This window comes from Carlito syrichta, unplaced genomic scaffold (assembly GCF_000164805.1).
Source record: "Carlito syrichta isolate Samal-C Ts95f unplaced genomic scaffold, Tarsius_syrichta-2.0.1 Scaffold313978, whole genome shotgun sequence".
Classification (NCBI taxonomy): Eukaryota; Metazoa; Chordata; class Mammalia; order Primates; family Tarsiidae; genus Carlito; species Carlito syrichta.
Window position 1 is genome coordinate 661,450 of NW_007258074.1, and position 12,322 is coordinate 673,771.

At 50.1% G+C, this 12,322-nt stretch overlaps 1 protein-coding gene across 1 annotated transcript in view; it reads left to right on the forward strand.

Moving 5' to 3' along the window:
* The first annotated feature begins 6 nt into the window (after positions 1 to 6).
* KSR1 (kinase suppressor of ras 1) overlaps positions 7 to 12,322 on the forward strand; it is a 162,437-nt gene continuing 150,121 nt past the window's right edge. The window contains 1 exon segment of the mRNA XM_021718892.1: positions 7 to 154. The gene's annotated coding sequence lies outside the window, so the exon portion shown is untranslated.

The following is a 12,322-nucleotide window of genomic DNA, read 5'->3' on the forward strand; positions in this document are numbered from 1 at the left end:
GGATGGGGGCGCAGGGGTCGCGGCCAGCCGGGCGCTGCAGCAGTGCGGGCAGCTCCAGAAGCTCATCGACATCTCCATCGGCAGCCTGCGCGGGCTGCGCACCAAGTGCGCGGTGTCCAACGACCTCACCCAGCAGGAGATCCGGACCCTGGAGGTAAGGGGCCCGCGGCGCCTGGGGTTCGGGACCGGGGCTGGGCCCGGGGCGCGCCCCCGACGCCTCCCTCCGGGCACCGGTTCACTCCCTCCCGAGCTACCTCTCTGAGCCGGGGTCGTCCCCGTTGAGGTTTCCTCTCCGTCTTCACTCGCTGCGGCAGCTGGAGGACCCAGGACCGGGCTTCACCTTGGGCAGGGTGTGGGGATCGCAGTGGGAACGAGAATGGGGCTCGAGGAGCCCGTGGGCCGGGTGGACTGCGCGCGAACATCCCCTGCCTCCCTCTTCACCACCCGCTCCCCCATTTCTAGTTTGCAGGGCCGCAGGACTCATGGTCCCACTGAGTCACCCGCTGGACTTTTCCCTGGGTGACTGAGCCGAGCAGCCGTGGGCCGGGGTGGCGGGGGAGGGCCTCCTGAAGTGTGAGCTCGGGCCTGCGGTCCTCTGCCTTGCTTTCACGCCTCAGGCTGCGTCTTGTCCCTTGCTTCCCTCTCCTCCAGGTCTTGTCTGCCGCTTTTCAAAAAGTGTTTGCTGAAACTGCATTTTTGCTGTTGAGGCGTTGGGTGCTTTCCTTTCGCGTTGCCACAGTGGTTCGCTGCTTAAAATGTAATTACCCACCGACTCCCCCCACTTCCCCCCAAAGATTGGATTTTGGCTTAGGAAGGATTATGCCGGCGAAGGAAGCCTTTGGTGGGAAGATGACACTATTTAAGGGGTTCTGCTGGAGGCAGCCTGGAGTGTAAAGAATAAATACGATGTGCGGGCCCTCCTCTCTAAAATGATAGCTGGGAAGTGCAGTATTCAAGGGATTTGGAAGAACCACTCAGAGGGTGGTTGGGTTCTAAGAAAGAGGAACCCACTCCATACACAACAGAGGGAAACCGGTGCATTCCCAATTCGATTGTGTTCGGGGACTGAGCTGTGAAACTTCGGGGACCAGTTAATAGCCCCCCTGTCTTTTGAAGAAAGGGCCTCACCCTCTTAGGTTGCCACACAAGCCTTCTGCGGGTCTGGGGATGTTTTGTTTTATTAGATCCTCAATTTCTCATCGCCCCTCCCCCTACACCCCGTTATTGCTAATTGCCTCTGCCAGCTGTCATAGGGCCCTCCATGATTGCGGTAATGATTACAAGACCAGTCCTTCCTCCAGGCACACCATGAGCCTGAATCCTTTTTGATTCAAAATGCTGGGGTCTGACTCTCCCTCAGTTTATTTTCTTGAAAGCTGTGAAGCCAGGGACATTGGAAGAATCAATCAGTGCTGGCTATTATTATTATTTATCACAGTTGCTATAACAGTACTGACCAGGGATTTGCTTAAAAAACAAACCAACAAACCCCGTACAACCGACATGCATGCTGCTGTTTTCCAAGTGACAAGAGAAACTGATTTCTGAATGTGTTTGCCCAGCAAAGTTCAGTTTTTATGCTGACACAATAGGGGGCTTGTGTGGCTTAGTTCTGGGAGGAGGGGTCGCTGTCTGGCGGCAGTGTGTCTGGGTGGACTGAGGTGGTGTTGGCCTCTGTTGGATGCTCCCAATGTTGCTCTAAAGTGCTCCTGGCTCCCAGAGTGTGTAGATAGGTTCTAGGAGAACCATTTGATGTGCTACATTCTCTGGAAATGGCCCTTTGTCCTCTAGGTACCCTGACTCCCAAAGTTCTTCATTTTGACAAAGGTATAGTGTCATGACATCCACAAAATATCCAGCCATTTAAGTCTCCCAGCCTGTTTATTCAGTGGCTTTCCTGTGGAGTGCGTGTTTGGATGGCTGTCTCTGGCAGCTGGGACCCCTACCCCAAGGCCCAAAGGGAATTTGCAGTGTAAATTTGTTGTTTCCACTGTGCTGTGGATCCTGGTTCACCCTACTCCCTGAAAAGGAGGATCTGGGTTGTTTTTGTTATAGGAACTTAGACCCCTGGAGGCAGTTCCCTGGGGCTGCCACCAGCTAGTTGGGATGAATCGCTACACCCTGAGGCCTCAGCCTCCTCACCTACAAAGCCAGGTGGTTGGGCTCTCTGGGGGCTCTTACAGCTCCAAATTCTGTAGTTAGTGTAGTTAGTAAGTTCTATTGTGAAGGAGATTCACTTGGGTTAAATCAAATGATTGTGATCTTTTGTTTTTTTTTTTGAGTCTGGGTCTCACTCTATGCCCAGGTTGGAGTGCAGTAGCATGATTCCGGCTCACCAGCTTTGACCTCCTGGGCTCAGGCGATCCTCCTGCCTCAGCCTCCCAAGTTGCTAGGACTACAGGCATGAGCCACCACACCCGACTAGTTTTTAAAAATCTTTTATAGAGACAAGGTTCTGCTCGTACTGAAACTCCAAGCTAGGCTCAAGTGATCCTCCTGCGTCAGCCTCCCAAAGTGCTGAGATTATTAGGCATAAGCCACATGCCTGGCCTGTGATCTTTTTTATACATATCCCTGTTTAAGAATGGTCCTGAAATCTGGACTTACCAAACTGGTAAAGTAGAGGGTAAGTTTATTACTCCAGGAATCTTTGCCGTTGGAACAGCATGGTGAACAGAAAACCCATGACTTTAAACTTGCACCGGGGTTCTGTCTGTGTGATCTTGGGCAAGTCCCATGACTTCTGAATCTCGAGCTCCCCTGTCTGTAAAATGGGGATGGGCGTTGTAGCGTTTTTGTGAACATTGGTCTATGCTGTTACTACGAAAAGATTCTGCCTATATTTACCCTAGTGGGGGGCCAATAGCATTTGTGTCACAGGCCACCTCTAGAGGAAGGTACTCCTACAGCTGGCTCTTATTTCCTAGAGGTGGCTGACACAGGCCAGGAAACAGCCCCAGCTAGGTGGGTCAGGGTTGCCCATCTCTAGCAGCACGTGGTGAGGCCAGGCGGGCCAAGACAGTGTCCACTATTGCTTTCTTTCCTGTCCTGTGGGCTTCTCTCACACACCAGGCTAGGGCCCCCAGAGACTGTGCTTGCAACACTGGATTCCTGGCTTTTCAAGAAAGAGTTGAGCAGAGGACTTGGCTTATGCAACTACAGCAGACTTCTCCCAGAACATTAGGAACCCCAGCTCACTCTGGCCCTCATTAAATAGGCATTCAGTAGAAGAGGCAGCACTGGAAGGGCCTGACTGTGTTGTCCATGTGCGGGTCAGTGTGTCTGACTGTCTGGGGATGGCTTTTCTCTGTGTAGTGGTTCAGCTTGGATTGAAAAGGGTCGAGAAGCCAAGGTTTAATGTTTGCCTCCCATGTGCCTGTGGTGTGCCAGACCCTTCTCACTCTCCTGGTTTCCTGGAGATGCCTGGCTTCATCATACATATTTTCCCTCTCTACATGGAAAGGGAGGGAGACACAGTCTGAAACCAGAGTCTTAGTATGTATTTTTTTTTTTTTTGAATAGGAGTCTCACTCTGTCGGCCCAGGTTGGAGTGCCGTGGCACGCTTACGGCCACCGCAACCCTGACCTGCTGGGCTTAGGTGATCCTTCTACCTCAGCCTTCCAGGTAGCTGGAACCACAGGCCACCACACCTGGCTAATTTTTTGGTTGATTGTAGAGACAAGGTCTTGCCAAATTGCCTAGGTTGGTCTTGAACCTCTGGACTCAGGCAATCCACTTGCCTCTGCCTTCCAAAGTGCTGGGATTACAGTTGTGAACCACTGTGCCCGGCGTCTTAATCTGCAAACAGAAGTTGTAGAGCTACTTCATCCTGGCAGGACCTGGTGCTCTGGCCCCATTAGACCTCCTAGGGGTCTAAGAATGCCACCGGGGCAAGTGGGAATGTGCTCATTCCCCAGATGTGCTTGCAGAGGGACAGTTGGCCTGCCTTGTGGCTGGGCCTGGAGCCCATGTCCATTCATTCCATCATTCCTCCATCGCTGTGGATTGAATCTGTGTCCTGCATTGGGAAGATGACGAGGGTTCCGAAGTAGACAGTCATGTTGCCTCATGGCGATTCACATTCTGGGAACATTGTTACTTGCCCTTTCCTGCCAGCTTACTAGTACTTTCCAAGCACAGGCTCTGCCATTGAATATCCCCACCTTGTACTCTTTTAAAAACATTTTTAATAGATTAATTAGAGATAGGCTCTTGCTATATTGTCCAGGCTGGTTTTGAACTCCTAGTCTCAAGAAATCCTCCTACTTCAGTTTCTTAAAGTGCTGGGATTATAGGCATGAGCCATGTACCCGGCAATCGTGCTCTTACAGATAGAGAAAAATCTCTCCCATACAAGCTGATCTGGAGAAAGAGGTTTCCCAAAAGGCACTTGACTGCAAGGCCTTGCTGAGGAGATGACACTGGGGATCCGTGGTAGGTGCAGTCTCTGTACTTCAGCTGTTTCCTTGGAGCCAAGAGGTGCCTGGGGGAGACCCTGCTGCCACTTGGATGGTCAGAGAGGCTTAACTCTTACTCAGCTCTGCTATGGAAGGCCTGAGTTCTGCCTATGCCCCCCAGGAGCATCTGGCTGAGGGGGACCTGCTGGAGGAGGGGAGGAGTGCCATATGTGCTCAGATCAGGTCCCGGGTGTGCACAGACCTGCATTCACTGATAGACTTTCCATTACTGTTTGCTTCATGAGCTCCTAGCTGGCAGCCACCCTGACAGGGGCTCTGAGGTAGGTGTAATGCTTTGGGGGGGCCCTTTCAGTCTAATGAGGGGGCCAGGTCAGTACACAGTAGTGACTTTAGCACCAAGGATCATAGGATCCTGCATTGGGAATCCCACTGAACCCTTGGCCAGTCTAGCCTCCTGGTTTTATGGGAAATAGTTCCAGAGTCTTGGTGACTTCTCCCAGGTCCCAAGCCCCAAGCAGAACTGAGACTGAAACCTGGTTTTCCTTGCCCACCCAGCCACTGTCTTGGAGTGTGACATTTGTCTGTTTCTGCTCTGTGGCCACAGTTGTAACCTCTGCCTGAGCGACTCCTGAAGGGATACATAGCTGGGGCACTGGCCCTTTTGCTGTCCACTTTCCACTTGGTGGCCTTTTCCATGTGAAACCTGCTTCTCCAGAAGATGGAGAGCCTGGGGCAGGCTGGGTGGTTCTGGATAGAGAGAGGACTTACCAGGTCTGCAGCTCGGGCTGGCATGGGCACTAGGAGGCCAGGTTTGCTGCCTGTGGACAGTGGTGGCAATAACTCCTTTCCCTTCAGGGCTACTTCCTCTCCTCCAAGGGTTCTGGGTTGTCTCAAAATCAGGAAAGTGGCACTCCACACCTCAGGTCCTCTGGTCCTGCTGCTGTCTATGGTATGGAGAGGGACTGTGCAGGGGTGCCGGCCCACGGTGGCAATGTCTGGTGGGGAGAAGTAGCAAAACCTGTGACCCAGCTTCTCCAAGTTATGCTTTTAAAAAGGTCATCCTTTCAGAACAGGCTGGCTGCGATCTCTGTTTCACATTCAGATCAAAGGGAAAGCTGCACAGGTGCCTTTGGGGTTATGGGAATGGCCTTGGAGTAGAGGGGGCAAACAGAATGAGGAACAGTCTTGCTCACCTGCTCTGTGTTGAGCCCTCTGCCCGGCTCTTGGCATATGTCGCACCTTAACACTCATGGTGCCCCATGAGGTCACATCGCGATTTTGCAATGGGCAAATTGCGTCTCACAGAGATTAAGAGACTGTGTGAGTAGGTGGTTGAACCTGGGATGACTGGTCTTCAGAATTCTGAGTTCCACATCTGTTTCTGTGGTGGGCATTCTGGGCAAGGTCATAGACCAAAAAGGGCTGGCCCCAGGGCATCTGAATAGCTCAGCTCCAGATGCTGGGGCTCACTGGTGGCCGCCCAGGCTGTGCAGCCTCAGGGTTCCGATGTGGGGCTGCTTGCCTGCTGTGTAGCCCAGCATGGCCTCAGAGACAGGTCTCTGTCAGCAAACTGTGATGCAACCAGGTCTGCACTTGACACATTCTGAGAAATGAGAAGCTGCCCAGAGATCAGCTTACTCATAATTTTTTAAATGGCCAGCTATCTTATTCTTTCTGAACTGTGCCTCTGATAAACAGTATATTGTTTTACTTTCTACTTAAAAAATTATCTATTAAAACACATGGAGTGCATCACAAATTTGTGTGTCATCCTTGCTTGGGGGCCATGCTGGTCATCTTTGAATCGTTCCAGTGTTAGTATGTGCTGCCGAAGTGAGCACTGGCTTTCTACTTTTACTTCAGATGTCTAAATAATACGTAATAATATATGTCCACTATGAAGAAAGAAAGTACAAGATGGACAACAACAAAAATCACCCATAACACCACCTCTCAGTTCCAGTGAATGCTTTGCTGTATCTCATTCCAGTCTTTGTTCTCTGCATTTGCTTACACATTTTTGTTCTCTGCATTTGCTTACACGTGTGCATTGTCTTATAAATGTCTTCTGTCTACATAAGCACATATGCATATGCATGATCCCTATAGTGGCTGTACTGTGTGGTCCTACCGTCAATTCATCTAACCAGTCCCCCAGTGTTGGCAGTTCAGGCTGTTTCCAAGGCTTGCTTTTATAGACCATGCTGCAGTGTCTTCCTAAAAGTGAAATTTGCTGGGTCACGGTGTATGAATACATTTAATCTCTGTTCTGTTCTTCAACATCTTTAGGGCATGACATTCCATCTTCCTAAGCAGGAATGGCAGTCTTTGTGCATCTATCTCTTTGCCACTGCGTCTTTTGTGACACTGAAGTTTAAGAGTTTAAAAAGGAGACAGGCATGGTCCCGTGGCTGAGGTTCTGGGATAAGTGTCAGGAATTGTAGGTTCTAGTTTTGTGGTTGCTTGTGTCTGAGGGTTCCGGCTTATGAGTTAGAGGTTGTGGCTTCTAGTTTTGTGGTTCCCTGCAGCAAAGGGGGTGGGGGCAGGGGATCTGGACTGATTAGTTAAAAGGAGGATTTTTCCTTGTTCCAAGAGAGCAGAAGGAAGGGCTGATTTCAGGTGTCTTTGTCCAGGGACTGGTTGCTTTTGGGCAGTGCACAATCACATTGTGAAGTCTTGATTGCTTGAGGCTCATGAAAGGCCTTTAACTACAGCTTTGGTTTCATCCTCAACTACGAATATTAATCAGAGCTACCTGGGGTGCCTGGTTGGGGTTGATTTAGTAGAGGTGTGGTTTTCTGGGACTGCAAAGGCTTTTGGGATTCCTGTTTGGTGTAGCCCCCTCACCTTGTAGATGAGGAAACTAAAGACCTGAGGGGGAAGTTACTTGCAAGGAGTTAGGGAGAATTAATAAAGGAGCACTGAGTTGAGAGTCAGACCTGGTGGCTGGCACCCTTGAGTAATATATCGTATTACCTTGAGCCTGGTCTGTGGACTGAGGGTGAACCTGCAGCCTGCCAATTCTATCCTTCTCCGAGGATGGGGTCTCGACCTCAAGGCGTTTCCGGCAAGAGGAAGCAAATGTGTTTTCTTTCCTAGCTCTGTGCCAAGGCCTTAGGGACCCCAGGACTGGAGAGATTCTTGGAGAGCCAGCTGTGGTATCCTGTGGATAGGCCTGGCTCAGCATGAATAGACAGTCTTGAGTCTTTGGACCTGTGTGTACATTCAGGGGCTTCTCATCCTTCCACCAAAAGATCCCTGGAAATTAGGTGGACAAACCTTAACTCCTGTAGGACCTAGTGTTTGTCTGAAAAATTCATACCGACTTTACATTCTATACCACTATCCGTCGTTGGTTTTAATGTCAAGATAATGTTTTAAATTCTTTAGAGTTGCTTCCAGAAGGAGTGGTCTTTTAATCTAGTGTCTTTGTGTCCATCTTGGCTTTCTCCCTGATTCCAGAACCCAGGTGGAGATGCAGAGGCTTACTCTGGGGACAGCTGCTGAGATAAAAAATGCTTTGTCATTTGTTCCCAGGCACAGTTGTTTCTCATCTGCATTTTAGAAGTCTCAGTTCAAATTGTCACCACATATAAACCTATATATTTATGTGTGCCAGTATTTCTCTGTCCTGGCATTGGTGGGCAGTCGTGTGTTTTAACTGGGTGAATTGTCTTTCCGAATAACGAAGCTGAAGACATCCTACTTGCCATTTTTTCCCCCTTCAATTTTTCTATCCTTACATAATTGCAAGAATGAATTAAGACTTGTGTTCAAAAAATTTTTTCAAAACAAGGGGAAAGAAATTGTGATGCAACCCATGGACTACACCAGCTATGATTGGGATAACTGTTCTTTATTATTATTTTTTTTTGAGTTGGAGTCTCTTACTCTGTTGCCCAGACTGGAGTGCAGTGGCTGCTCCCGGCCACTGCAGCCTCTACCCACTGGGCTCCGTCGATTCTTCTGCCTCAGCCTTCCGAGTAGCTGGAATTACAGGCACGCACTACCATGCCCGGCTGATTTTTTGATTTATTGTAGAGATGAGGTCTCGCCAAGTTGCCCCGGCGGGTCTTGAACCCGCAGGCTCAGGCAATCCACTCACCACAGCCTCCCAAAGTGCGGGATTACAGGCTGAGCCACCGAGCCCAGCTGTTCTTTATTTTTTTTAATTTATTTTTTGAGTAGAGGATCTCACTCTGTGCTCAGACTGAAGTGCAGTGGCACAATCACGGTTCATTGTAGCCTCAAACTCCTGGTCTCAAGCGACCTTCGTGCCTCAGCTTCCCAAGTAGCTGGGACTACAGGCACATGCTACTACGCCCTGCTAATTTTTGGATTTTTTTTGTAGAAATGAGGTCTCTCTATGTTGCCTAAACTAGTTTCGAACTCCTGGACTCAGGCAATCCTCCTGCCTCGGCCTCCCTGAGCCACTGCACCCAGCCAAGGAAAAGATAACTTTTCCTACAGCATTCACTGTAGACTTGTATTGACAACATATTGGTCAGAAGCGTTTTGTTCCTGCAAATCTGAGGAGGTAAGCTGTTTTGTAGGGTGGTGGCTGAAGTTTTTGAATCCCAATTTAGCCAATTACTTTGGGTTTAGTTTTGATATGGATAAGCAGGCTTCACTCACGGTGCACCCAGAGAAGGAAAAAAAAGTTACAGGTAAATTTTTTTTTTTTTTTTTTTTTTAGCTGAAGTCTCACTCTGTCGCCCAGACTGGAGTGCAGTGGCCGCTCCCAGCCACCGCAGCCTCGCCTGCTGGGCTCCAGCGATCCTTCCGCCTCAGCTTTCCAAGTAGCCGGAATTATAGGCATGCGCTACCACACCCAGCTGATTTTTTGATTTATTGTAGAGATGAGGTCTCGCTGCCCAGGTGGGTCTCGAACCCGCGGGCTCAGGCAATCCACTCACCTCAGCCTCCCAAAGGCGCGAGATTACAGGCTGAGCCACCGAGCCCGGCCAGGTAAATTTTTAAAAGTGAACTGAATGTTCTTATTCCTTAGGCACTATCTTGAGAACCCCCAACCCCAAACCTGGGGACCTTGAAAGTGCTTAATGCAGCCTTTCCCACACGTATTCTGCAAGCTGCTCCTGTGAAAGAGGGCTTCAAGTAGTTGAAAATGTTATGTATCAGCCATCTCCCTCCCAGAGATCCCTGGGAATGAAGATTCATCTTTTAAAGGCTCTGAGAAGTCCTACAGCAAGTATTTCCAAACTTATTTGTCCAGAGGATCTTTTCCCCCACTACTAATAGTATCCCTGAAGCCATTGGCAGGGAAAGAGACAAAAAACTGTAGGCTTATTTTCAGCCACTGTTGTTTTGATGCTTTATGTTTTTATGAAACTGAGGTCCCCTTTAAGATTCTGGGTAAACTTGGATGGGTAGAGGAGAGGCTGGTATCCCTGTAGACTTATTCGGCCATGAGAGGTTGGTTGCCTTTTGTTGAGGAAGATGCTTTACAAAGGAAGCAGGGTGTCTTCTGGGCACCACATGAGCACTTAAAGACATATGTCACTTAATCCTTCCAACAGGAAAAGGAAAACTTTCCCAGCGAGGTCTTGCCTGCCTGCCTGGAGCCTGCATTTCCTGCCTCCTGCTGCCCTGGGTGCATTCAGCCTGGTGTCAAGGGCTTGCTGCACTCAGGGTCTGCCAGGAGCCTCGTGAGCCCCTCGGTGGGTAGAAAACAGCCGAGAGAAACGCAGATGGCTGTGGGTGTGTTTGAGCCTGGGGCTGCTGAGGGGAGGGGAAGGGCTGGGCTGCAGATGAGGAATGCTTTTTAAAACAAAAAAGGAAATGCTGGCTCTGAATGGAAAGGAAAGGAAGCAGCTTCCTGCTTCTGGTGGTGGCTTTTTGAAAGGAGGAGCTCTTTCTGGCCCCTTGGCCGACAGAGGCCTGGGCCGGCCTGGGCCACTGTTATGTGCACTGGAGTCGTGGTTCCCACACCACTGCCGGAGGGCATCAACATTAGAGCGCCGGTTCCACCCCATTTTATTTTCCCAGATCACTGAGTCAAATGGATGTGTGGCTTCCACAATGAACATCTATACCTATTACAAAACGGTTGTGTCATAACAGCTGACACTTACTGCAGTCTTACTTTGTGTGTGGACCCCCTGTTAGGAGCTTCATGTGGTATTTACAGCTCACAGCAACTTGTGAGGAAGGGGCCTCTCATGACCCCTGTTTTACTGATGTAGAAACCGAGGTACAGAGGTTAAGTGACTTGCCCAGCTAAGGAGAACCTGAGCTGTGCCTTGAGTGCAGATAGCCTTAATTACCTGCCTGTGAGCCCACCTTGTATTTGCAAATTCCTTTCTCCCCCAACTGAAATGTTTTTTTTTTTTTTGAGTTGGAGTCTCATTCCATTGCCCAGGCTGGAGTGCGGTGGCATGCTCATGGCCACCCCAGTGTTGACCTGCTGGACTCAGGCTATGCTTCTGCATCAGCCTTTCTTTTTTTTTTTTTTTTTTTCAGTTGGAGTCTCACTCTGTCACCCAGATGGGAGTTCAGTGGCCGCTCCCGGCCACCGCAGCCTCGACCTGCTGCGCTCCGGCGATCCTTCCACCTCAGCCTTCCGAGTAGCCGAAACTACAGGCATGCACTACCATGCCCAGCTGATTTTTTGATTTATTGTAGAGATGAGGTCTCGCTGCCCAGGCGGGTCTCGAACCTGCAGGCTCAGGCAATCCACTCACCTCAGCCTCCCAAAGGCGCGGGGTTACAGGCTGAGCCACTGAGCCCGGCTGCCTCAGCCTTTCAAGTAGCCGAAACTACAGGCCCGTGCTACCACATGGGCAACTTGTGGAGATGAGGTCTTGCCAAGTTGCCCGGGCTGGTCTCGAACTCGTGGGCTCAGGCAATCCACTCGCCTCAGCCTCCCAAAGTGCTGGGATTACAGGCTGAGCCACTGAACCCGGCCCAGCTGAAACTCTTAGCATAGGATCATTTTTAAGACTCTGGTGGCCTTTGTCTGGACTTTGGAGTGTGGCGAAACCCAGGCCAGGCCCTGGTGATTCTTAGCTGAAATGTTGACTATTAAAAAATATTTTGGAGTTTTTGTAAATGTTTGAACATATACAAAAGTAGAGAGAATGGTATGACAGCCCCGCACATCGTGATGCCTCAGCCTCAGCAGTGACCAGCTCTGGCCAGCTTTGGGTCATTAGTGCATTGACACACTGGACTTGAGAATGGTGGCCCTAGGCAGTGGATCTCAGGGAAGCAGAGTGATCTGGGGAGGTCTTCTAGTCCTGTGCTGCCTCACGGTGGAACTGTGTCTATCTCAGAGGCTGGTGAGACTCTCCTTACCCTTTCCTATGAACTGAGAGTTTCAATTTTTTTCCTTCCAAGCGTGCTCTGGCTCCTGCAGCCTGTACGTTTCAGGGAGTCCTTCTCGCTGTCTAGCCTGAATCTTCTGCTGCACGTGAAACCTGTTCTCAGCTGGCCAAGCACCAACCATCCCCACAGCCCTGCCTGAGACTACAATGAAAGTCTATAACGAGGCAGGGCCACCAGACTCAGAATCATACTGTGACATGTCCTGATTTCCAGTCTACTCTTCACCATGTCTCTGGTATTTCCTCTTCGACTCTTCCTTGTTGCTTTATCCTCATTATGGGATAAGTGTATTTCAGCCAGCATTTATTGAGCGCCGCTGTAAATGGGGGGTGGGAGGGGTGGGAAGCAGCCCCTGAGTATAGACAGATGCTGTCCTGTGGGAGGCAGGTGAACCCTCGCCTCTGCCTTCCAGCCTGGAAACTGGATCCAGCTCCTATAAGGGGTTCCTTTGCCCTTTGTGTTTCTTCTCAGGGTTCTGCTCCATCCTTCCCGAAGCCTGGTTTTGCTGTCCCTGCTTTCGTTTCTTTTCTCTGTGAGCTCTTTTTTTTTTTTTTTGAGT